This window comes from Pan troglodytes, chromosome 15 (assembly GCF_028858775.2).
Source record: "Pan troglodytes isolate AG18354 chromosome 15, NHGRI_mPanTro3-v2.0_pri, whole genome shotgun sequence".
NCBI lineage: Eukaryota > Metazoa > Chordata > Mammalia > Primates > Hominidae > Pan > Pan troglodytes.
In genome coordinates, this window is record NC_072413.2 from 98,103,103 (window position 1) to 98,124,811 (window position 21,709).

The 21,709-nt window shown below is 51.9% G+C and overlaps 1 protein-coding gene and 1 non-coding gene across 11 annotated transcripts in view; both read left to right on the plus strand.

The window, feature by feature from the left end:
• The window catches only part of EVL (Enah/Vasp-like), a 172,355-nt gene that overhangs the window by 129,187 nt on the left and 21,459 nt on the right, over positions 1-21,709 (plus strand). The window lies entirely within an intron of this gene.
• MIR342 (microRNA mir-342) lies at positions 8,506-8,603 on the plus strand. The gene has a single exon (NR_035761.1). It is a non-coding gene; the product is annotated as a microRNA mir-342 (primary transcript).

Below are 21,709 nucleotides of genomic sequence, written 5' to 3' on the forward strand. Positions count from 1 at the left end.
TCACCTGAGGTCAAGAGTTTGAGACCAGCCTGGCCAACCTCGTCTCTACTAAAAAGACAAAATTAGGCCGGGCGCGGTGGCTCACACCTGTAATCCCAATACTTGGGGAGGCCAAGGCAGGCAGATCACCTGAGGTCGGGAATTCAAGACCAGCCTGACAAACATAGGGAAACCCCATCTCTACTAAAAATATAAAATTAGGCATGATGGTGCATGCCTGTAATCCCAGTTACTCGGGAGGCTGAGGCAGGAGAATTGCTTGAACCCAGGGAGCGGGATTACGGTGAACTGAGATTGTGCCATTGCACTCCACTCTGGGCAACAAGAGCGAAACTCTGTCTCAAAAAAAAAGAAAATTAGCTGGGTGTGGTGACGCATGCCTATAATTCCAGCTACTCGGGAGGCTGAGACAGGAGAATCACTTGAACCCAGGAGGCAGAGGTTGCAGTAAGCCAAGATTGTACCATTATGCTCCAGCCTGGGCAACAAGAGTGAAACTCTGTCTCAAAAAAATAAGTAAAAATTAGAAAATAAAGTTTTGGGAAGTCTTGCCAAATGCCTTCTAGCATGACTATCCTGGTTTACACGCTGTCCAGCCCAAGACAGTTGCCCACTCCTCAGACTTCATAATTCATAAGCACTAGGCATTAGTACTCTCATTAATCTTTGTAAACACAAGAGAAGGGAAACATTTTTATTTGCATTTTTCTTTTTTTGGGAGGATGGAGTCTCGCTCTGTCGCTCAGGCTGGAGTGCAGTGGCACTATCTCGGCTTATTGCAACCTCTGCCTCCTGGTTCAAGTGATTCCCTTGCCTCAGCCTCATGAGAAGCTGTGATTACAGGCGCCCACCACTATGCCTGGCTAATTTTTGTATTTTTAGTAGAGACGAGGTTTCACCATGTTGGCCAGGCCAGTCTCAAACTCCTGACCTCAAGTGATCCGCCCACCTCAGCCTCCCAAAGTGCTGGGATTAAGGTGTAAGTCACCATGCCCGGTCTGACTTGCATTTTTCTTTACTGGTAAGGGTGAACATTTTCATACATTAGTAGGCAATTTCATCTTTTCTGTTATTTTTATCAGTACCTTTGACAAGTGCAGCGCAGCATAGAGGAACACAGCCTCCTTGCACCTTTGGCTATATCTGCATAATTTCCCGCTCCCCAGGTGCGTGCATCCTCTAATGACAAAGCAACCTTGTATTTCCTTCCACAAATGAATGGAGGCAGCCTAACGTCATGTGGTATGTTCCAGGCTCATGATAGAGGATAAGTACACCTCCTTGGCTGTCAGGTGACGTCTACATTGTCTACATTTTAGGAGTTGTTATTGTTATTCGTGTTTGTCATTCCTTGGACCTTTCCTTCTGCTGGAGAAACTTCTTGTTTAGCGTCTAGAGCCATGTTGGTGGGTCACAGATTCCTTGGCTTTTCCTCGTCTGGCTTCTGAAAGAGACGCCATCTGGTGTAATGATGGGGAAGGGAGAGCTAGCAGCTAAGAGACCTAGATTCCTCCAGAAGTGCCAGAGGGAGGGTTGGCGTTTTTCTCCCGTGCCGGCCCCTACCCTCCCGTTTCTCTTCTCTCCTTAAAGGGCAGTTCTGACCAGAGTATTTCTCTGCTGCCTGCTGATCTTGGCACCCACCATCATACTGTCACCTACTTTTAAAAATGGACATAAAGAGTGCGCACAGTGGCTCACGCCTGTAATCCCACCACTTTGGGAGGCTGAGGCGGGCGGATCACAAGGACAAGAGATCAAGACCATCCTGGCCGACATGGTGAAACTCTGTCTCTACTAAAAGAAAAAATACAAAAATTAGCTGGGCTTGGTGGCGTGCACCTCTAGTCCCAGCTACTTGGGAGGCTGAGGCAGGAGAATCGCTTGAACCCGGAAGAAAAAGGTTGCAGTGAGCCGAGATCGCCTCACTGCACTCCAGCCTGGCAACAGAGCGAGACTCCGTCTCAAAAAAAAAAAAAAAAGACACAAATCAGAGGCAAGATTCTGTGGCTCTGGGGCTTAAGAGGTTGTCATTTTATATTTTCCCAGAGATTTTTTTTTTTTTTTTTGAAGGAAAAGGATACCAAAAGTGACAAGAGCACACAGGGAGCTTTCAGATGAACTTGTGTTTTTGTTTTCTAAAAATATGCAAACAGTAGAAAGGCACACAGCCAAGGACAAATGTAGAAAAGTCAGCGTCCTGTAGGGATTGGATGCCAAGCTTTTCAAATATTGTTCTCTCCCTGGAATGTTTTCTTACCATCTCTGCTTATCAACATCCTCCCCAGCCCTCTGGATCCAGCCTAGTGCTCTCTCAGCAAAGCTTTCCTCCTCCCTCAACTTCTGTCTCCCCGCTTGGCCTCCTGGGACACTTGGTTTCTGCCTCTCTTTATCCATTTCCTCTTCATTTTGCCTGCTCATGTACTGATCTTTCCTCTCCTACTGGGTTTCCCTTTCTCTGGGAAGACTTCTGTGGCCCCTCATGCCCACCCCAGGTGAGGATGAGGTGCCCCTTCTATGTGCTCCCCATTGCCATTCACCACTTTGTAACATTAAGGCCCGGCTGCTGTTTGGTCTCCCACAAGGCTGTTGTGAGAGGCAGAGACACAGCAGCTGACCTGGATCCCCATTGGATCCCAGCGCCCATCACAGTGCATGATGCATCCACAGACCCAAAAGAGCTGTTGAGTGTTGAGTGCATAGATACAAGCTCCTGAGGGCAGGAGGTATGTGCTTTTCTCTGCGTTTTTCACATCCCGGCGCCCAGGGCCCTGTGTGCTGTGGGTATATGCATGCACGTGCTGCAGGAGGGTGCGTGTGAGCGTGTGTGTGTGCATATGTACTTATCCTGAGCAAGTTACTTGATCTCCCTGTGCCCCAGTCGCCTGACCTGTACCTGCCCGATGGTTGTTCTGAGGACTAACTGTGATCATCCCTTTAGAGTGCTCAGGACAGTTCCTAACACCCAGTAAGTGTTTGGTAAATAGTTGCTGTCTTGTTAAAACCCACTGTGACCTTTTCAGGTGGCACTGGGCTGGGGACAAGTACATAGTCTACCTCTGCATTCAGCAGCCCCAGGGGACTTGACTTTTGAGTTCTTCTATTTATTATGATGGTGGTGGTTTAAATCTTCTTCCTTTCAGGCAGACCTTCAGCCATTACTTTTCTTTTTCTTTATTGTAATATCTGGTCCTGAAAGCTGAAAGTCATTACTTTCATTGTTGATCAGATCTCTGGCTTTAGCTTCTCCTTTTCTCATATTGGATTAATTGGTTATTTATGTGGATAATACTGTCTCAAAGCATGAGTTATTCTCTGGGTTGTGCCTCCTAATTGGTGAAGGTGGCCACTTGGTTTATTTGAGACAATTCTAAGGAATAAGGAGCTCTCCACACTAGTGTGAGGGCCCCAGGGCAAAAGATGTTTTTCTGCTCCTCAGAAAGTTCTCAGAGAACTTGGCAAGGTTTTTATAAACCCTGCAAAGCTCCCGTTATGATGGGGATGAGGTAGTTCTGCATTAAAAATAGTCATAACAGTTACCAGCCCTCATAATAATTTTTATTGGAACTATCAGAAGTCTGAGTGCCTATTTGAGAAAGAGTTTCCTTGGATGAATCACTGCAGGAACATGAGAAAGAAACATGGCACTGTGAGATCAAATGTGTAGATAAATAATCCCCCGCTGAGCTGCAGTCACAAGTGAATTTAAAGATAGGAAGGGTTTTAGGGGTATATAATCCAGTTTCTCCTCTCTTTACTTTTTTTTTTTTTTTTTTAAACTTTTGGAGCTACTCCTGTAGCTGAAGGAGAAGAAGGGATGGGAGCTGGCCTCACAGAGGGCTTTGTAGAGCCACGGGGCCCCAGAGTCAGACCTTGTGCCGGTCATGCCAACATCCAGGGCCACCTCCTTGCTGCTCCATCTGCTGCCTCCTGTTGGGCAGCTGCAGCCAGTGCCCTTGGCCCTACGTGTTTACTCAGTCATGGTACTTAGCATGTTTTATTCAGGACACCTCTTTGGTACCAGCATCCCTACTAGCACGCTAGTCCTGTTGGGAGCAGGACCTGTGTTGTCTCAGTCATCCCTGCCTCTCTAGAACAAGTACAGAGGGGACACACCACAGGGACTCAGGATATGTGTGATAACTGCATGAGCCTTTTCACCTTTTGAATCTCAGCAACCCTCTAAGAACAGGGACCCCAATTCTAGCCTTCCAGACTGAGACTCAGGAGGCCTGGCTCTTGCCCTAGTCCCACCATCTGCTGACTGTGTGACCTCATCAGGTCTAGTGACATTTTCGAGCCTCAGTATCCTCATTTGGAAGACAGAGTACTGATTGTCCTCCACAGTCTTTTGCCAGGCAAGGCGCCCTTTTCTTCAGGGTGCCGGGTAAGCTGTCATCTGCTTGGTAAGAGGTCATGGTGTTGAGGTAACCAAGAGATCTGGGTGCTAGACCTGGCTGTGCTCTTTCTTTGCATGTGCCTTGGGCAACTCATTTCCCTTTCTTGGACCTTGGTTTCTTCGTCTGTGAAATGTAGGTGGTTATCCGTGGCATGTCTGTCTCGCAGCATGAGAGTCCAAGGGGACGATGGCTGTAGAAGTATTTGAGACAGACAGCCTAGCACAAGCAGGAAGGGCTGTGATGGTGACTAGCAGTAAGTAGTAGTGGTTGTAGCAGCAGCAGCCGCTTGGCCACATCCCAACTGAATAGGGAACATGCCTCCCCTGCCACAGTGTCTGAAACTCTGCAGAAAGTTTGACTGTCCATGAGCTTCCTTGAGTTGGGGGAGAACCTGCCCTGCAAGCCGGGAGGAGGCTCTTGCCCCCACTCAGCCATTGCCTCGCATGTGGCTTTAGTTACGTTTTGTCTTCTTTGTAGGTGTTGATGTTCTAGACTCTGAAATGGCAGTGTCAGACCAGACAAGAAGCTCTCACCAGAGACAAAGTGGAAACGGAGAGCTGTTGGCGATTTAGGGGACAGCGGGGACAGGTGCACATTGCAATGTGCAGGATCATCCTGCGCAGTGAAGTCTTGTCTTGCGTGTCCCACCAAAACATGCAGTTGAAAAACTCAAGCCAGAGCTTGCTCTGTTTTAAGAAAAAGCACTTATTTTTTTAACCAGGTTTAGTATGTGCTGAATTTTCTAGGAATTTGACTACTGCATCTGTCAAAAGAAAATCATACTTAATTTTGTTTGTAACTTTACCAAGAGTTGTTTTCTGTTTCGTAAAGTCCTATCTCCAGCATCGTCACTGTGACGTTTCAGTCATCCATAGACCTACCCTTCGTCACATCCCATTTGCAGCAGCAGCACTCCCAGTGGGTCTGTGGGTAGGTGCAAGCGTGGACCGCCTCTGTCTCCTAGTGTAGCTGGGTCTGGCCCTTTATGTGTTGTAATGCACATTTTATTATAGACTGCTTCTCTTTTCTCTCTCCTTTGCAGTACATGTAAGGCATTATATCCGAATTTATGTAGGTAGGTTATGTAATCTATGAATTTCACTTCAGGATAATGCAAGGATCATTACAAAACATTTTAATAAAAAGAGGACCATCGGGCCTGAGAGGGTTGAAGTTTTGTGAAACTCGGGCTGGTTCCTTCCTGCATTGCATCTGTGTCTTGCCTGGTCGTCGCTTAACAGTGCCATGGAGATAGCACAGTGTCTGTCTCATTTCACAGCCAGGAAAACTGAGCCCCAGAGGGAGGAAGTTTGTACTTGGCCCAAACCACTTCCTGATATGTATGACCCAGTCAGGAAGAGAAGCCAGGATGAGAACATGCTCCTCTTCTCCTCCGGTGCCAGGAAGTGTGGTGGGAGCAGCTTGGTCTAGCAGGAAGAGTGCATGTCCTGGAGCCGGGCTACGTTGGGTCTGTGTGACCCTGAGCAAGTCACCTCCTCCATCAGCAGGTGGAATGACACCACAGGCCCGTGGCAGTTCACATGACACGAAGATGCCCGGTGCCTGGTATGTGGCCTTCAGGGCCGTGCCCCATGCTGCTCCTCTTTTTGTCCCCACATCCAGCAGTTTTCCATTAAACCACTGTAGGTCCTCTCAGAACTTACCAGAGTCATCGTGTCATCGTCTCCCATTACTCCAGGAGAGCAGGGCCCTGGTGGCACTTGAGGCAAGACCCCAAGCTGATGGCACTCGACCACATAGTGGGAGTGAATTTTAAAGAAAATCCCCCTCAAAGCCTCTGCTGGTGTAGAAGGCAGATAGTCTAGGCCAGGGTAGGGCCAGTGAGTGGGAGCCAGGGAAGGAGGCTTGGGTGTCATGAGACTGGGTTTACATTTACAGATGACAAAACCAAGACCCAGTGAGGGGGAGGATGTGTGCAGGCCACAGGACAAGTCTGGGCAGAACCGTGGCCACGCCCAGCGTTCCTCCGCTAGCATTCCCTCATGAAAGATCACTTTTTCCAGGCCAAGGACCAGAAAAGGACCAGGCTTTAGGAAGAGGGCCGAGGTGCATGGAAAGCAGTGCTGGTGAGGAGAGGGTTGAGTAACTGGATTTTGACTGTTTCTTCGCATTTGGTTCTCACTAATGAAATCTTGTCAGACGTGCCCCTGCTGCTGGATTGGGTGGGGGGTGGGACAGAAGCATGTGTGGTCAAAGGCAAGTTTATTTGCAGTTTGGGGGTTGAATGCAGTGGATTTCAAACTGGATATTTTGAGGAGTTCCAGGGGTCCACCAAGGTATACCAGGGTCCTCGCCCTGATGCAACCAGAGTAGTTCTTCATCGACTTTATACAGTGGGACTCTGAAGAAAAGAAAAAGGAAAACCCCATAGCTTAGTGGGAATCAGGGCGAATTAAAACACAGGATGAAGTGCTTGTTCTCTTTGGCTCTTGGAGCATAATGTACGTCCTTTTCCTACTTGGTTTGCGTGTAATAACATCATTGGTATATTTCAAAATACGAAGCTCCTGGTGCTGGATAATAAATGTTTTCCCAGTTTTTCAACCTCTTATGTCCTTCATTGATGCCCAGTGGCCCAGGGGCTGCGCCCTCAGCACAGTGTTGAGAAAGAGCCCCGGAAAGGGACTTACAGGCAGACCTTCCTGGGAAGTCAGGCCCAGCTCCATGTGCTCTTTGGAGGGGAGTGGAAGGTTGTTAAACCTCATAGCTCTTGGAGGTGGGGCTGAATTTTGCTTCTTGTAAACCTCTTTCCATTGGAAATTACCTCTTTCTCCCCTAAAGAGAAGGAAGTACTGGACTGTCTTCATCTCCCTGGCCGCCGAGGCCATTTGACACCTTGTGCCACCTGAGAGAAAGCAGGCCCAGCATGGCCCTGCCTCAGGGGAACAGGACGGCAAGCCCCTGGCCTCCTGCCTGCTCCCAGCTGCCCTCTGGCGGCCACTTTCTGAAAGCCGGATATGTCTCTTTGCTGACCCACCCCTGTTCTCACTCCAGGGCTCCAGATGTTGTATCAGGCAGGGCCTTTGTACGCCTCCATGCCAACAGCTACCCAAGTCGCACCGTCAGTCACACTCTTACTCAGGCTCTCCTGTGCCCCTGGCCCTTCTTCCCCTCTCACTTTTCCCCACACTTCTAAAATCTCACTCGTCCTGTCAGAATGTGGCTCCACAGATGGAGCCTTTCCCAGCCGCCCCGCTCCCTGTGACTTTGCACTCCCTCCTGCACTCCCACGGGGCTTTATTTTTGCCTCTGTCCTAACAGTCAGCTGCCACTTGGCCTGTCCTGCTATTCCCACTGCATGAATCTAGTCAGGTTGGAAATTCAGAAAGTGGCCTCTTTGTCTCTGGACCCCAAAAACCCACACATCGTCTGCCTTATAAGCTCTCAGTATATCCATCCCTGGCGCAGGAGCACACCAGGACCCAGAGGCTGCCGTGCCTGGAGCCCTGTCTCCTGACTCAGCCCAGGCCCCAGCTCAGCATCGAGGTCCTGTGGGACCATGTCCAGCAGTGAAGGCTGTGCATTGGCCTGAGCCCCTGGTCCCTCTGACTCACTGGCTCCCATTTTCACCACCTGCACTGCATATTCTCACCGTCTCTCCCCTGACACTCTCTCCCCTGAAGTGTTGTAATGGGGTTGTAACCCATCCACCTTCTCTTGTCCTTCTTCAGTCTGTCCTCCCTGGGCTGCGTCTGAAGGGGCCCCGCCCCTGCCCTCATGCATGTTCTCTCCATACTCCTGGTCACCTGCTCATCCGTTGCCTTGCTGTTGTGAAGCCTTCCCGGTGCCCCAGGAGACCTCAGGCACCCCTTCCCAGTCCTCGCACACTGTTGCTGTCCCATTTGTTTGGACCCTGGGTTGGTTTGTCTAGACTGTGAGCTCCTCGAGGGCAGGTGTCTGTTTCTGTGTCTCGGGAGCCCTGAAGAGAGACTGACACATCAGAGGTGTCTGGTGACTGAACAAGCTCCCAGCTTGCGCCCATGTCATATTGTGTGCCTCTCATAGCCTGGCACTTCCTGCCATCGCATCCTTCTCTGCAGACTAAGATGGAGTTCCTGAACGAAGACCGCTTGCTGGCCAACCTGTGAAACTGGGCTCAAGGTGAGGGGTGCTATCTGTGATTGAGGGACATGGCTAATGGAATTGTCTCACACAGAAATCGCACCCGTCACCTTGGCCTACTTAGCACCACCCCAAACAGAGGAGCACGCCTTCTCCAGCCACAGCCTGTGGAAGGGCCTTCCGCTGCTGTGGCCCCGAGGTGTGCATACTGTGGAAGGAACTTCGGACGTGAACTCGGATCTGGTTCCAGTACCAGCTGTGCCAGGAGTGTGCCCTTGGGCATGTCACTGACCTAAGACTCAGTTTCGCCACCTGTGAAATGGCTGAATCAGACTCACCTCACAGGGTTGTTGTGAGGGTACCATGAGATGATGTTTGTAAACATTCTTTGTCACCTCTAAATTACTATAACAGTTTGAAGTTACTCTTTTTTAAAAAATTATTTGCAAAGGTAACTAACAATATCAGCCGTGCACAGTGGCTCATGCCTGTAATCCCAGCACTTTAGGAGGTCAGGGGATCACTTCAGTGTGAGAGTTCGAGACCTGCCTGGTCAACATAGCAAGACCCTTGTCTCTACAAAAGCATTAAAAATTAGCCAAGTGTGATGGCGTGTGCCTGTGGTCCCAGCTACTCAGGAGGCTGGGGTAGCAGGATTGCTTGAGCCCTGGAGTCTGAGGCTGCAGTGAGCCATGGTTACACCACTGCACTTCAGCCTGGGCAACAGAGCAAGACGCTGTCTCAGGAAAAAAAAAAAAAAAAAGGTAACTAACAATATCAACTCCTGTGTGGTGCCAGCAGCCATCACGTTGGGACACAGAGGGAAGCCAGGCTTCTTGGATCCTGATGGTCAGAGAACACTTTCTGAGGGAAGCGGGGCTTGAACCTGGGCCCTGCAGGGCTGGGGGTGAATGGGGGGATCTGATGAGGAGGAGGACGGCGGCACCAGCAGATCTTGGTGGTTTGGAAGTTCAAATCAATATCTGAGAAGAGGCTCTGTCTGACCCTGGGGGTCTCCCTCGGCACATTGGCAGTACTGTGCATGCCTCACGGGGGCCCCTAATTTCAGAGCATCCCACCTGCATCCTGCTGCTGCCATTGTCCTCCTCAAAAGAGCTGCTGGCTTATTGCAGTTTACATCCTAGAGAAGAGAGGTCTCCTCCTTCCACCAGTCCCAGGATTATCTCCCTAACGCTAATGGCGAGATTCCTTTGGAGTTTTAGTCTTCTGTAGATACAGCCCAGGCGCCATGTGCCCAGTCAGGGTTTGAGATAGGCGGTGGTTCATTCCCCAGCCTTGCCTCACCAGCACCTTCCTGACGCCTCATGGTATGGCTCAGGAAGCAGCCAGCTGAGGTGTGCCTGCCATGGTCAGCACAGGGGTTGACAGAAGTGGCACGGATTGTGGGGGCAGGTGACAGGGTACCATGCCGTAGCTCCAGGCACCCGCTCCACCCTGTCACATGGAGCAGCTGTGAAACCTTGAGCAAGCCATTTCACCATTCTAAGCCTTAGTGTCCTCTTTTTTTTTTTTTTTTTTTTTTTTTTGTGATAGAGTCTAGCTCTTGTTGCCCAGGCTGGAGTGCAGTGGTGCGAACTCAGCTCACTGCAACCTCCGCCTCCCAGGTTCAAGCGATTCTCCTGCCTCAGCCTCCCAAGTAGCTGGGACTACAGGCATGCGCCACCACGCCCGGCTAATTTTTGTATTTTTAGTAGAGACAGGGTTTCACCATGTTGGCCAGGCTGGTCTTGAACTCCTGACCTCTGGTGATCCACCCACCTCAGCCTCCCAAAGTGCTGGGATTACAGGTGTGAGCCACCATGCCCGGCCAGTTTCCTCGTCTTTAAAATGGGTGTGACAACCACCTCACAGAGTTGTCATGAGGCTCAAATGATAAAATAGATGGGACTGTGATTTGTAAGCATACGGCACAGTGAATGCAAGTTGTTCCTGGAGTGCCCAATCCCTAGACACTGGGATCTCACCCCTCAGTCGTAGCCAGAGTCACTTCATTCTGGTGTGCCACCACCCAGAGCTAAGCCGTATACTCCTTACAGAAAGGAACAAACCCCTTCCTGGATGCTCTTTTGCCTGGATCTTGGCTCCCTGAGATTGCAGGGAGATAGCAGGAATTACTTTCTCCATTTTAAGAAGGAAGAAACAAAGGCTCACAGTGCTAAGAAACTTGCCCCAGGCCACTCTGGTGAATGCAGAGCTCAAGGCCCAGAGTCCAGATGTTCTGATTTCCAGTCCAGGTCTCTGCCCAGTGGACCAGACTGCCTCTCAAAAGACCCTGCTCAGCTGGCAGCCCCCCAGCTTTCTAAACTATAACCCGGCTTGGTCAGAGGTTGATTATTATAAACACTTAACCTGCCCCATCTTTCTAGCCACATACCCACATCTTCAAAAGTGAGGGAAGAATTCATTCACAGCTGTTTTCTTTTTTCTTCGCGTAGCGTGTATCATTTCTTTCCTAAGGAATGAGTTTTACAAGTAGCCTCCTGCCAGCTTCAGCTCATATAGGATAAAAGCCAGCTCAAATATTTTGGTAGATAACTCCGGAGATTCAGAAAGCCAACTGCTGAACTTGAGATACAGTTTCCAGTTTGAGAGTGGACAGGCTGCGAGTGTTTGAGGCCCTGCCCCCTGCCTATCTGCTGCCTGCCCTCTCTCATCCAGGTGTCCATGCAGCAGGGGGTTTCACAGCAGCCACTGCCTGACTGGCTTGCTCCTGCACTTAGCCCACTCTGATCCATTCGCCGCATAGCAAGCAGACTGCATTTCACCTCTCAGTCAGGTCTCAGTCCTTGCCCAAAACTCTCTAGGATTTTAGGCTTAACTCAGAATATAGTCCACATCCTTACCAAGGCCTGCTTAGCCCGGCATGCTGTGGCCCTGGCTGTCTTTCTGAACTCACTTCCTCCCTACTCTCTACCTCTCCTCCTTCATTCCAGTTACGCCATGCCCCAGATGTGCCAAGCATGCTCCTAACTCAGGGCCTCTACACCCAAGGCCCCTTGTGCCCAGAATGTTTTCTCCCCAAACCCTCAGGGCTCCTTCCCTCACTTCTTCCGGGTGTCTGCTTATACCACCTAATCGCAGAGTTTGTCTTAAGAACGACCCACACACATTCCTTTAATTCTCATTCTCTGCTGTGTTTTTCTTCCTACATGTTGTGTCTTTATTTGTTGCCTGTCTCTCCTCTCTAGATTGTAAGTTCCAGGGGAGCAGTTTGTGTCCACAGCTATGACCCCATCTGTGAATTACTGAGCACCTATTCTGGGCCATGCACCAGAACACAAAGATGAATAAGACTTGGTCCCTGTGTTCACAGAGCTCACAGCCAGGTGGAGAGAGAGCCTTGTCAATATAGTGTATGTTATGCTATGATGCAGAGAACACAGGGCTTCTTGCAGGGGAGGCTGTGGTGAAGGGGAGAGCTACTGGGAGAGCCCTGGGGGCGGGCATGCCTGATCTGAGTCTTAAAGGGGATGGACAGACGTTCACCAGTTAGAAGAGTAGCCCAAAAAGAAGCAAAATAGGCAACGGCACAGAGGCATGTGAACCTAGTGCTGCCATCTTGGATGCATGCGGGAGAAGAGAAAGGGGAGGCTGAGGAACAAGCAGAACCAGGCCTAGAAGGGCAGGCTTTGAGCATAACATCCCAGGCTTAGCCTCATGCCTGGAGCTGCGAGGAAGGTCAAAGAGCAAGTGAGAGCCAGGACTCAGATTTAACTCTTAAGTGGCTTCAAGTCTATATGCTCAGAACGGTGCCCGGCAGGTAGTGAGCACTCAGCGGTGGGTGTTGCTCTCATCATCCTCATGCTTCCTCTCTAGCCCCTCAGGTGCGGAAATTAAGTCCCAGTGAGAGGAAGTGAGTAGCCGGCCCAGGGTCAAAGGCCCGCTAGAATCAGTCTGCTCATCGTGTGGGGGAAGGATTTGGGCCAGGAGGAGGGAAATCAAGGAAGGAATGAGGTGCCAAGCTTCAGATGCCCCCACAAGGCAGCAAGTGTGAGGGGTGGAGGGGGGATTCCTTTGAAGTCCAGTGTTGTGCTCTTAAAATCCATGCGTATTTTGCCTATTTGAACTGGATTCCAGGGAAGGAAAGAGGGAATGATGGTGTATTGCTGAGGGAGGGTGCTAAGGGAGTTGGGACATTCAGGGAGGAGAGAGGTTTGGTGGGATTGGCTGGGAGCAGCAGTCAGGGCACCGGGACAGGCAAGTTGGAGCCTGAGAGGCCTCCAATCCCAAAGTGAGGATGAACCCAATCCCAGGCTTCCCACATGGACCAGTGGAGAACCACAGTAGTTTCCTGGCCAAGGAATGGCCTGGAAGACCAGTGCTTTCCAGAATTGACTCTGTAAGCAGACTCAGTGGGATAAGCGGAGGCAGAGAGGCCAGTTGGAGACCCTTGGAAAGCCCTCCAAGTGAGAGCATGAGGCTTGGATCTAGACAGGCCAGAGAGGATGCACCTAAGAGACAGTTTGCAGGAGAGGCAGCATTTCATGGAGTCCAGCAAGGAGCGAAGCGAAGGAGGGCGGGGGGGAATCAAATGAGCCTTACTTCTGTGAGAGGGTGCCAACTTGGTTTTCCCATACCAAAGTTCGGGGTGGTGCCAAATTTAGGCATGCCTCACAGGCATTCTCTGCACACTTGCTCCCTTCTGACGCCACACCTACCCTGTTCCATCCCATTGCCCACAGGGTTAAGAGGAGTGCCACCTACAGGGTGTCTCCTGGCAGACACCTGGTGTCACCAAGGCCTGTGAGCCGAGCCCCACAAGGGGTCTGGACAGTCCTCCAGGGCCAGGGCCCCGGGAGCTTGCTGGAGTCAGGTGGGCAGGAAGGTTCTGATAGGTTAGCTGAGCAGCCTCATTAAAGATTGAGGTGGGGAAGCCCACTTGATGGCTGGAAGGCGTATCAGTTACCCACTGCACCAGCCAGGCGACAGAGGAGAAGAGGTAAGTGGCCCAGTACGAGAGGTGCCCCCGGCCTGTGCCGCGGAGCCCTGCCCGTGATGGTCAGCAGGGAGTGGGCCTTCCACTGCTTTTGCTTCTGCCACTGGGACTGCACCGTGCTTTGCAGAGTGAGCCGTAGGTGATGGGAGCCCCTCTCTCTCCTCCCTGCTCCTCATGGGCCTCTCCTTTCACTCCCACCTGCTCTGGGGGTGGGGGTGGGAGTGCTGGATCTTGGGGCGAGTATCTGCCACGGACCAATTACGGGGTTTGCAGTGACATCCTTGCGGAAGCGGCAGGGTGGAAGCAGCAGCTGGGTACTGGGAGGCCTGAGCTTCTGTTCCAGCAGCACCGTTCACTGGAGGCGCATGACCTCGGGTAGCTTTTCCGAGCCTCAGTTTCCCCACCTATAAAATAGGGTTAATAAGCCCAGCCATGGATGATTGGAGAGATTAGTCACAAAAAAAAAAACAATGCATTGATGTTTGGTAAACCATTAAGCATTAAGATGTGGCAGATTTTTATTGCTATTTCTTCTGTTTGAGGTTCATTTTAAGGTTAGTTTTGTGTCCTGAAATAAGCATATTAGGAAGACAGAAAGAATATTCTGCAGGGAAAACAACTCCCCTAAGGAACACATCCTAGTGGGCCCAAACAGTGGGGGTGGGGTGTCCTGGCCTGGAAGCTGGAGACTGGGTCTAGCCCTCCTTTCCCCATTGTGAATGTGAGCTTGGGCAAGCCCCTGCCCTTTCCCTGGGCCTCGGGACCCCTCTACACAAGGGGTGCTTCTCGCTGGTACATGCGCAGCACCAGGCCCCCTGCTGTCCTTTGTCAGAATTCAAGCGCTTTTCCTCTCCAGTGTCTCCTTGTTAGTGCATGACTGCAAGGGCTGGGTGCTTCCCACTGTGGCCCTGGTCAGTCCCCCACTCTCTGAAGTGCCATCCCCACATCTATAAGTGATGACCTTCTAACTTGACAGGTCTTTCAGACCCTGAGCTCCTAGACACAGCTTTACCTATTGGTCACCATGGAGCTGAGCTGTCTCTGCTAAGCCCAGGGCCAGGGCTTAGGTAGGAGGGTCTGTTGCAGGATTTCAGTGGGTCAGTTGGCTCTGGTAATCTGAGTAAGACATGTCAGCCTGCTTGAGCCTAAATTCATGTGGTAAGAACTCAGCAGAAAAGACTAGAAAATTCACGCCGGGTTCCTTTAAGCAAGCAACTAAGCTGTCTAAGCTCGTGTTAGAATAGGGAGGGTGACAGTCAGGTATTTGTCTCCTCCTGAGCTGAGCTTGGAGGATAGGGTTCAACACTAGCTGCCTTTGTTTCCCAAAGACAAATGCAGAGCTGTTTGTTTATTAATCAGTGCTGAGCATCAGTGCACTGGGATGGACAGAGCCCTGGGCCGGGAGACATTTGTCGTGGGCTCTGGTCCCAGCTCTGCCACCAATTCTTGTATGGCCTTGGCCAGGTGACGGTAAAGATAGTGGCCAGACCAAGCTTAGCCCAGTTCACAGACTCCATTCTCGCTTAGACACTTGCTCGCTTGGTGATGGGAATGGCACCTGTGAGGAAAGCAGGGCCTTGTAACAAGAGGGAAAGGTGTGCCGGGGATGGCCCAGTCTCACTGTAAAATGAGGGGACCCTCTGGAAAGAGGGAAAGGAGCCAGCCAGAAAGATGGCAGAGCAGGGAGGAGGCCTTAGAAGGACTTGGGACTCTGCCCAGCTCAGACCAGGTGGCTGTCGTTTGTTGGCCAGAAATTCCATCAAGCATCACTGAGCAAGTGCTGGATCCTTTGTCTCTGGCACCCCTGGCATCTCCGGTTCTATCTTTTCAGGAGCCCCAGGGAGACTTCCCATAGAGACTAACTGGAAACTGAGCCCGTCCCTTCCATCCCAGAGGAGCTGGGGGCTGGTCTCCCAGAGCCTCATAAATGTTCAGGGGTGGCCAAGAGGAAGGCCTTCTTCAGGAGGAGGGGTCAGTAGTGCTTCGCCTTGTCTGCCTGCCTTTGGCTGTATAAATTAATGCATTACCTCAGACAGGAGCCACACCGCTCCCTGCCTACCCCGCGCCCGCCACACCTCGCGGGGGATGGATCGCAGAGCAGGGATTCTCCTCCGTAGGGTCTCTTAGACATTTGTTTGTTTAGAGGTAGTGCATGATTTGGAAATTGAAAGAGAGGAATATAAGCCCACAATCCCGAGATAGCCACTGTGAACATTTTAGTATATTTCCTCCTTTGTCCTTTAGAGTTGTAGAAATTTGGAGCTGATGATCCTTGGTTCCACGCTTCTCACTTTATAGAAAATGGAAGCCCAGAGAGGAGAGGGACTCCCACACACCTAACTTACTGGCAGAGCTCCAGCACAGTTCACTCTGAAGGGGATTCGTACAATCCAGAACCGTCCAGAAGAGCACAGCCAAGGCGGGAAGGGACTGGAAGACAGGACGGGGACCAAGGGAGGCCTGGAGGGGAGTGCACCAGGGCCACCAGGCCAGCACAGAGAGACGGTCTTTGTGGTCCTGACAGACCACTGGGGGCAGTCCTGGCAAGACAGATTTCACCCTTTGGGAAGAAGACTTTGCCAGTGAGAACCACCTACCCCAGCTAGGGCCTCGCACTTGAGGTCAGACCGGGTGGCTCCTAAGGCTCTCTGTACAGCCCTGAGAACCTGTCCAGCTCCTGGGATACCTCTCCCGGTGCCACGAGGATGGGCCTTGAGGCAGCAAGGCCATTGGGTGCTGGCAATGTGCCACACTCCTGCCCAAGAAGGGGCTCCGCCAGGGGGCTCCGAGTGGCAGCTTCTCACACTCGCGCCAGGGCTGGGCTCCCCTTCTTGCTCTCCCTGTCTCTGTGCCCCGCTTGACCCTTCTTCCTCCATGTGTCCTATCCCCCTGCAGTCTTGGTGACTCTGTGGAGGGCTTTAGAGTCCTCTCTTTTGGGGTTGAAGCCTGGCTTAACTGTTGACTGTTCAGAGGCCACAAAGATGCTACTTCAGTTTTCCAACTCTCCAGCTTTCTTACGGGTAAAGTGGAGCTCACAGCAGGATTCCTAGGACGAGGGAGGCTAAACGAGGTGGCGTCTGAGTCTCTGGCACAGGATCTAGTACGTAGTGTAATAGGCACTCAATAAACTTGAGTTCTCTCCTTACCCCAACTCATTGTATTTTCTAAGTGCCACTGCCACTGGCGGCCTATGGTGTCTCACTCACTGATAGCTCGTGAGGCCCAGTCCTCAGCTCAGCCACTGTTTCCTGCTCTGGGAGCTTATAAGCCATTAGACTTCTGCTATTTTCTCTAAGACTGTGTCACTCGCTCTAGGCTCGCCCAGTGGCTGGAGATGCTCAGTTTGCCTGGGGCCAGTCATCCACGTACTTAACAAATATGTATTGCATTGACTGTAGGTCAAAAACTATGGTAAGTACTGGGAATACAGAGGTGAGCAAAACAGTTGTGTCCATGGAGTTAAAGTCAGGCTGTTCTGTTGGCCACGCTCTACCTCCTGCCCTTCCTGGTATGTGCAAGCATATGTCATGGATCCTGGTGAACTCGGACTCACATTCAGAGTCCCATGAGCAGGTGCTCTCCTACACCTGGGCCACGCCTGACCTGGTTCTGTTCTGTGACCCGCCCGAGTCTCAGCACCTCAGCCAGGCTATGAGGAAGTGGGAGGGGAGGAGTGTCACCTGCATCTGGCTCATTCTCCGTGAAGCCCATAATGCGCGCCCAGATTTTTCCTCTTCTGTGCTCTCCCTACCCCTTTCCACTACACTAGGACAGCTTTCTTGAAGATGGCAGTACCTTGCTTTGGAATCCTTTGTCAAATCCTTATGTCAGAGAGAGATGCTATAAAAGCCTTTTGAAAAGGTACAATACAAGGACCACGTATAAGCTCATCTCCTCCTTGGAGCAGCCTGTGAAGGGCACATGGCAATTCTTCATGTCCCTGCTTGCAGAATAGCAGCAAAGGGGAGTGACCGCCAAACTCCTGTAGTGTGTCCCAGGTAGAGATGCCGCCAGACGGGAGCCCGCCTCTTCCAGTGCTCACTCTCCCCAGTGAGAAGGGACTCGGACCTCCTGGCCCCACTCCCCATCAGTCATATAGACTCTGCCCTGAGTCTGTCAGCTCCTGTCCCCTGTGGCTGGCCCCCTCACCCCACCTCACCACCCCTCCCTTTCAGGAGGGCTCATGGCTGAGTCTGGCCCAGCCTTCCCTCCCCTCTTGTGTGTTTCTCCCCAGCTCATGGCTCCTAAGAGTAAAAGGGCTCCTCTGACTCACCACTGTGTTTGGGAGGAGTGGGTGTTTGATGGAACTTAGACTCGAAGCTGGAAAGTGGGCCTCCAAGACAGCAAGAAGTCAGCTCCTTCCCAAGAATCATCACAGTCCAGCGGGCCCTGGAGCAGGCCAGCCTGGACTTGAGCCTTGGCTGGGTCTCAGCCTCTGTCCTCCTGCAGCTCTTTGTGTTCAGAGAAGAGGTCAGCCAGGGAACCTATGGCCCGGCCTGCTACCAGTGGTGAGCCCTGCCACCAAGGGCTGGACCCACATGACACCATGAATGCCCAGCCACCCTGCTCTTGTTTGATGTTGGACCTGAAATTTCCCTTTCTCCATTTGTCTGTGGCATGATGGGTTCTTTTATTTTTCCTTTTTTAATTTTTGAATTTCTTCTCATGCTTGTTTCCTATCTCATCCTCTTTATTTTGACTTGACAAAATTTATCTGAGATGAATGAGAAGAGGGTGAGAGTTTTCTTAGTTGGAGTCCCAGGTGAATGGGCCAGGCCCCTGCCTTGGCAAGATCAGCTCCCAGACTCAGCAAGCTTGGGACACTGGGGCCAGCGTCACAAACCCTGTGGCTTTGGGCAAGTCCCCTCACCCCTGAGAACCACCACCACTCATCCCGTATACTTCAGGGGGCCGTGGTGGAACCAGCTTGGGCAGTGAGTGCACGCAGCCTGTGGAGAAGAAGGCGCTCCACCGAGGGGACCACACCAGCAAGGCTGCGGGGGCAGAGGGCCACTTAAGTCAGCACATAGGCAGGTTCCCATCCAACTCAGCAGAAAGATCAACAGTGTGCTTTCAACAGTAATGCGAACAAACATTTCCAGCACTTTATGGCTTACCATATGGTTTTTACTCCTAGAGTCTGTTTATTCCTCACCGCAGCTTGGTGAGGTACCACTGTTAGCGTTAGTGTATTAGGACTCCCATTTTACAGATGAGGGCACAGTAGCTTGCCTAGGGGTGCATGACTAGGCAGATGTGAGGCAGAACTTAGGCCAGGTCCTCTCGTGCCCACTGCCTGCCCAGGTTAGTACCTCATGGGAACAAGACAATTAAGATGTGATCCGCAGACCATCGTTGCCATACATTCACTGTACAAAGGAGGGTACCTCATGGCCACAGAAGGTGACTCTGCACTCTGCCACTGTGTGCAGAGCCACAGGGTCCTCTAGCAGAAAGGCATCTGAAACTCACAGCCCCGCGACAAAGGCTGGGTCAGCAGCTCTGTGACTTTAGTTTGTCCCTAAGGCCTCTGGTCAGCAGAGGGTACCTGGTGCTGGCAGGGCATCGTTACACTGCTGCATCCTCTCTGGACAAGCATGAACTTGGGGGACCCCTTCTAATCCCTATATCTCCGTGGCTCACCTCCTAGGTTTTTCTTTTCACTCAAGTCAGTTCAGCATGACTCCTTCACCTGAACTTTTCCCCCAGGGTGAGTGAGCTTGAGCCCCCTCTCCCCTTCCCGACTTAGTTCAGTGGAATATGAGCTAAGTGTCTGATGCGAGCCAGGCTATGAGCGTGGAGTGCGGAGTGAGACGTGCTCTCTGCCTGCAAGAAGCCCAGGGTCTAGTACAGAAGAGAAGGCAGCTCCCAAATTACTGGAATATGGGTGAGAAAGCTGTGAGTTTTTAAGAGAGGCGCATGGGCACCGGTTGGTGAGAAGGAGCATGAGGACCTGGGGAGGGCTCCATGGAAGAGGTGACCACTGAGCTGGGCCTGGAAGCCTTGCTTGGTGGAGACGGCAGGAAAAGGTGACCCACATGGGTTGAGTAGCACACAAAACACAGAGAGACGGGAAGCATGGTGGGGCCGGGCCCAGTGTCCAGGTGCAGGAGGTCAGCTATGGAGGACTGTCGGGGAGGTGCAGCCACAAGGTGGCCTGGGGCCTAGGCTGAAAGCCTTGAATCTTATTCGATGGAGCCTGGACCCAACCCTGTGCAGGTCATGTCTGTGTTTCCCAGACATCACTTAGGCCACACTGTCAGAATGAGAGAGAGTGGAGGTGAGGGTCCAAGAGAGAGACGCCGAGGCTGCCAGGTGGCAGCAGAGAAGCAGGGTGTTCTGTGGGGCAGCCGACACAGCACCAACAAGACTCCGTTACCTAACGAGCCGTGGGAGGCAGAGAGGGAAGAGCTGGGACTCCCACCATCCCCATCGCCCTGACTCCTGTGGGATCCAAGCTCAGCTCGGGCAACGAGAGGTGGCTCCAAGGTGCTCATCTGCAGCACGGGACAGGTGCCACAACTTCCGCCTTGGCTTCTGCCTGCATCACGCAGGGAAATCATGTGTAGTGCCTCACCACTAGACACGAGGGAGTCTGATTACTAGCAGCCAGGAGCCTTCCTTAGCTACTCCTCCCACTGAACAAGCACCTGCCAAGGGGCTGCTGCTTGGAGCTTCCCAAGGGCCACCAGCAGTCTGCAGCAATGACCTTCCCTGTCCCTCCCCCCAACTGCCACGGGGAAGCTGTGCCGGGGGACAGAGGAGGCCAGGAGTAAGGGGGCGATGGGAACCTCAGGTCTGTCACAGTTACCCTGGGTGACATTGGACAGACCCCTGCGCCTTGCTGGGCCTTAGCTCCCACCCCTAAAACAAAGGGACTGTACTTTTATAATGTTCAGGGCCATGGTGGCTCAAAACAATTGAACATTTTCTTCGTTTAAGAAGAATGGCAAGCCTTATGTAATCAGTGCAATCAAGTGTTATCCTTTCCTGCTCTGTCGGGTCTAAAACTCCAGCCAATTTTTAATCAGGTCTTAGGTGCAGGGGCCAGAGCCCTCTGGAAGGGCCAGGGCTCCTATTAGACTTTCCCAACCTCTGGAGAAACAGGTTGGGAGGGTGTTGGGAGGACGTCAGCCCAGCAGGCAAAATGGGGAATCCAAAGCACACAACCACACAGGCCTATGTGTGGGCAGCTGGCTGCCATCGGGGTCCTGACAAGGGTGGAAAACAGTTACAGTGACCTGGGCAAGGCCAGACCACAGACACAGAAGGATCTTGCGGCAGCTGGTGGAGCCCAAGCGTGGAAAGGCCTCCGTCCTAGGGCAGGGCCAACCCTCAGACCAAATGCTAGACAGGGTCGCTGGGACAGGGACTCAGCCCCCAGAAGGACAAAATCCAGATCCAGGAGTGAACTCAGCCGTTGAGACCCGGTCTTAGAACAAGGCAGATGTCCAGTTGTCCAAGCCAGAGCCCAAAGCCTGTGCCAAGCTCACAGCAGAGCAGCTCAGGTGCAAGTCCCGGACGTGGAGCTGAAACGCCAGGAATCCCTCCCGCCTCAGCCAGTATGAGTGGCAGTCAGGGGGCGGGGGGACACATGCCCACAGCACCTTGCACACCATCCAAGGGCAGCTTATGAGTCTGCCACATTCATCCTTCTTTCTTTAAGCTGGTCTCAATCTGACACCACTGTCTGATTGAGTTTAAGAAAGAACGTGGCATTTGCAGGTGGTTTGCATCTGCCACTTGCTGTACGTAAGACCTTGGGCAAGCCATTTAGCCTTTCTGGGCCTGGCTTCCCAGCTGTTACAAGTCCTTATGGGAGCCTTCTTATAGGGCTGTGAGAATTAGAGTTAAATTTAACATTAAATTTTAAAAAGTGCCTGGACATTGCTCTGGTAATAATGTTCACATATTCATTCCTTCTGTTTCTTGAGAACAAGGAGGGAAGAACCACTAAGACCTTGGTCCTCTATGAAGTAGGAGGGAACAGGGCTGTCCCCACATCATCAGTGCAGTTGTAACTTGAATATTGCTGTGACCCCATCCTGGGGCAGAAACAAAGCCACTTCCCCATCTCGTCAGGGAGGTATGAGAGCAGCCTGCCCAGAGTCCCTCTCCCAGTCACTGCGACTCTCTGCAGTTCCCTAGTGACACCTGAGCTGGCAGAGAAGGAACAGTCAGCTCTTTCTTAGGTGGGGGCAGAAGCTTGACTGTGGCACAGCATGGGAAGCCCTGCACAGGCCCCAGCTCCAGCCTCCTCTGAACAGGAGGT